The sequence below is a fragment of the Echinops telfairi genome, unplaced genomic scaffold, assembly GCF_000313985.2.
Source record: "Echinops telfairi isolate 266 unplaced genomic scaffold, ASM31398v2 ScPeMD7_4;HRSCAF=17, whole genome shotgun sequence".
Classification (NCBI taxonomy): domain Eukaryota; kingdom Metazoa; phylum Chordata; class Mammalia; order Afrosoricida; family Tenrecidae; genus Echinops; species Echinops telfairi.
This window is the reverse complement of record NW_022103900.1, coordinates 14,786,959-14,791,884: the sequence shown is the minus strand read 5'-3', so window position 1 is coordinate 14,791,884 and position 4,926 is coordinate 14,786,959. Positions and strand designations below refer to the sequence as shown.

Sequence of the window (4,926 nt, the reverse complement as noted above, 5' to 3'; positions counted from 1 at the left end):
CATGGGCTTAGAAGTACATTACCAGATGGATTTGAAATACCAAAAGAACATCTGAAGTCTGGGTTGAACATTTAGCACACGTGCGAGAAATTGTTGAGTTCACCGTAAATCGTGATACACATTTCTGCAACATACCTTTAAAGGTAACACAGTCTAAACATTATTACACATCTTCATGAACAGAGCTCATTTTAGGGGACAACATGGGACCTAATCCTAGTCAAATTAGAAATGCGTTTAGGCAAGTTTAAAAAGTTTTATTTCAGTTTTAAAATGAAAGGTGATCTGAATTCTTTATTTTCTGGTTTTTAAAAGAAGTATTAACTCAAACGCACGGAGAGAAAGCGTGATCTTGGAAGTAGTTCTGACTTAGCAAATCTAACTCCACGCTCTTTCACAACTGACGACTTTCAAGGGTCCTTTCTTCTCCAGAGACTCTCTGAGCATATTTTGGGACTTGTCTTAGGACTGGGTGGCTTTCCCTAACAGACATGGAATCCCCCAGTTAATCCAGGCCCCCGGCTCTGGGGAAGGGTTTCTCCCTTTTGCCTGCTCGGAGGGGAAGTCCTTGTCTCTTTTCACCTACGTGCCTCCAGTGTCTGGTGATCTCCTTGTGAGGGGCACTTTTCTTCTCCCATGTCTTATTGCTTGTTTCTGTGCCTCCTCTGACCCTTTAGATCTTAAGAAGTGATGGGCTTAGTAAGATGGTAGCTACCAAGGGAACTGGGGAGGCTGTACAAGGCAGCGATCGTGGTTAGCCTGAGCAGCCACCACCCTAGCCATCTCACTGCAGTGACAGCAGCAGCAGCAGTGGTGGCAGTAATGGCACCCGTAATAGCGGTAGCAGGAAGAAGAGCTGGCGGCCAAGGCCAGAGAAATGGTGAGGTTTCCAATGAAGGACTGATGTATGAGCCAGGACTCACTCATGTATTCCTGTGCAGTGGTCCAGCACAGAGGGCTGATATTGATCCAGTGGTGCAGAATGAGCTGGGCCTACTCCAGTGGTCCAGGTCATTTATAGTGAACAATTCTGAGATACTTATGATTATTTCCGGGCTATTCTGCAGCATGATAAAAGAAGTGAACAGCTGTAAAACTAACTGGAGATGCTACGGAGTTAAATGCAGCCAATCTCACAGTATGGCTTATGTGAGAATTCTTTTTAAGTGACTTTAAAAGGATTTACATGAAGAGATGAACTACATCTTTACAATAATCGAGGAACAGCCCATCATGATGATTATGTTTGGCATCATAGGCAACTTTTAGTTGAATGACGGAAAGATCCATCTCCCACACTTAAGTTTATTTGCTGGTATTTTTAATTAGGATGCAAACAATTACCACACACGGCAGCAGCGACAGTAGACTAGTGACCAGTGCAAGCTTTGGGGATAATGAACTGCAGTATGTGGACCAACTTCTCAAAGAAGAACTGAGAATGAACTCTGAAGGGAACCAGAGGTATCCTGTGGTTTCTAATACAACTGCTACCAGGAGCCTGTTGAATTGGAGAGAGAAGTTCAGTTCACTCCAGAAGTGAGCAAACTAGTACCCAATCATGAAGGTCCATGGAGCTATTTGAAAGGGACTTGTAGGATTCTGACCTTTCCAAATATCCCCATCTATTTAATCGATTACTTGATTTATAACCAAGTCACAGTTTTCCTCGCCTTGTTGCCATTCTTGTGGTCTCTATGAAAACATACTAGTGTGACAAGGAGGACATTTCAAATAAGCCCTTAGAGTGATGTGAAATACCTGCAGAAGCAAAGTCTAGTATGAGTAGCTGAAAGGAATACTGGGAGACCCTTCAAAGCAAACACCTCCTGGAAAGTGACTGACCAACAAAGGCGCTTCAGTAACACCGCCCAGAAGAACTCAAAGGAATGCCTTTACTTTTTTTAAGGGCCTCTGAGAAGAAGTGTAAAGATAGAGTGAACATTCTCTTGAATTGTGTTGAGAATTAAAAAAAAATTATCCCCTTTGTACCGCAGATATATTGCTTGGGTACTGTTGCTATTTAGAACAGCTTTAAGGAATCTGATTATTTTCAAAGCAGAGTAATTGGGGAGAGGGGAGTCCCACAGAGGAATTTTTATTGTCTTTCCAACATTTAATTTAATGTGTGAGCACCATTTCTTACCTAAATAGTGGTATGTGGGTCTGGATTTGTCCCAGTAATGCTAGCAGGTAAGCTGTATGTGATGAATGTGAAGTCACTTCACTAGATTCTTCAATAGGTGCGTTCAATAAGAAGGAACACAGCTGTTACGTCAGCATCACTCTGCTGCACAGATAGTTTTTCCTATCATGGAACTCCTCTCATGCCAAAAGAATGGTTTTGTAATCAAAGCATAGATGTATCTCAAAGCGAAACAAGCTAAAAGCGATTGCTTAAGACATACACTATGTCGACATGGCCTCATTGTAACAAAGGAGTGTCAATTCCCAAGTGGGGTTTATATCCCTGGGTATTGGGGCTATAGGATTCACAATTCATATTTTTGAGGACACAATTCATTTACTAACCTATCTATGATAATATTTTACGCTACCATGGGAGCTGAATGTGTATTTAGCATTCCCTATGCATCATGCCGTTTTAAACCGTTTACTTGGTGGATGTAATCCTTGCCCTCAAAGTACTCACACAGAGAAGACCCAACCTCACAGTACAGAGAGCAGAGTGCCAGGCAAGCAGTCAAAGCGTTGGCTTTATCCATTTTCTCATCCTTTAGATGTAAGATAAGATTTGTCTGGCGTATCTCAGGAGTTTCTAGACCAAAAATAAGATATATATATATAATATATCCATTTCTAAAATTCAAATACCTTTTAGCTATTGATGGAATTCCCTGGTGGTACATAGAGTTAATGCTCTAGGCTACTAAGAGGAAGATAGGAAGTCTGATTTTGCCAAGAGATATTTCAGAACAAAAGCCCGGTGATCCATTATAAAACACAGTTATTGACAGTCCTATGTAGCGTGTCCATCCAGGTGATGCTCCGCATTCTACACTGGTGACTAGCACTTGGGTATGGAAAGCTCTTGAGTAGCCATCTAAGGCACAATGGTCTCTGTCTGGAAGAAAGAAAAGTGAAGGAAATGGAAGATGCACTAGAAACAATTATTCTATTTAACTAATGGGTCCTGTGAGTGCATCCTATTCCACAACCCTGAGAGCAGAAGAACATATTGGTGCCCAGACACCACTACCGAATGCTTTGAACGGGATCGCTTTAGAAGGCTCTGGACAGACGTGGAATCAAACTCAAAATTATGAAAGAGACCAGATTTAATGGTCAGATAGAGAGTGATAAGATTGAGAATGATAAAACTGCTGATACTATGACCCTTGTAGGTCTGTAAATAAACTCACCCCATGTTCAATTCTCAGGAAATAACAGGTCTTATGGGAACAGTAACAGTAGGGAGGCACATCCAGCATACCTAGAATAATGAACCATTTGAAATGAAAAGGACAGCATTTTCCCAAAGACAAAGGGTTTTGGGCAGGTGGAATTGAAATAGGGAACAGAAAAGATGTGGGATAAGCAATGCTGTATTGTGGGCATTGTAAGAAATGACATGAAACAAAATGAGTATGAAAGGTTGAATGGAAAACTGATCTGCTCTTTAACCTTCATGCAATTCTCAATGAAACTTTTTTTTTTGAGTGAAGAAAATCCTACTGAGCACAGTTCTACTCAGATACACATAGGTTCAGCTAAACTCCAAAGCAACTGATTTATTGGGCTATATATATATATTATTTTTATATATATATTTTTTTTGGTATCTATCTCTCTATCTATATATAAAGGTTGTAAATTAAATGTTTCTTCGTTGTTTTAAGAAGCATAATTAACATTTGCACAACCCAGAAGCTTCTCTTTTTAGCTCCAAATTGCTGAACTAGCTCATGCTTTAAGGTGTAACTTGGCCTGCAACTTCAGAGAAAGATACTTTATACTTCCTTTAATTGGGAGAGAAATATACATATTTTAGAGAAAATTTTTTACTGACTTTCACAGAAGTCTGAAAAGAGCTGAATTCTGAGAGAGAAAGGTTATGCTTTTTAAGTTATAAAGTATGTAAAACTTTGGTTTAGCACCACCTTTGATAATTTGCTAAGTATGAGAATTAGCCTATCTTATGAAACCATTGGAATGTCAGGTACCAACCAATATTTTTAGGGTTATAATGAATCTTGGAATATTATATTTGAATTCTCTAAGATACTGCCTAATGTATCAAAAATGCAACGTAGGAACCGGACCACCTTAATTAAAAGGAAGAAAATATTGGTTTCCATCCATGTCAAAGTGGAGTCTTTACTAACGCAGGTTGTTATTAAGAGAGGAAACTATGTGACAAAGGGGACATTGGAGAACCTTCTGAGCAATGCTGTCTGTAAACTTAAAATTGCCCTACAAAAAGTCTATTTAAAAAATAGATTTGTTCTTAAACACGAAAGCTCAAGTGACATGAACACGTCACACCACATACACACATACAAATTCAATTTCTTGTGGTGGTGGTGAGGCGCCATTGAGTAGGTTCCAATCCTTAATGACACAGTGCCCGGTCCTGTGCCACCCTCACCACGGTTCCTATGCTTGAGCCTGGTGTCACTGTCACCACGTCAATCCATCTCCTTGAGGGCCCTCTACTTTAGCAAGGCACAGCAATGTCCTTCTCCACGTGCTGATCTCTCCCGATATATCCAACTATGTTAGATGAAGTCTCACCATCTTTGCCTCCCATGCTCTGACCAGTGGCAGATCAGCTTGTCTTTTTAGCAGTCCACTGTCCTTTTAGTATTCGTCCCCAGCACCGCAATCCAAACACATCAATTCTTTTTCAGTCTTCTTTATTCAATGTCAGACTTTCACAAGCAAAAGAGGCAATTGAAAATACCA

General features: G+C 40.3%; 1 pseudogene; it reads left to right on the top strand.

Moving 5' to 3' along the window:
• The first annotated feature begins 704 nt into the window (after nucleotides 1–704).
• On the top strand, nucleotides 705–1,865 carry LOC101651263 (annotated as a pseudogene).
• Nucleotides 1,866–4,926: the final 3,061 nt, after the last annotated feature.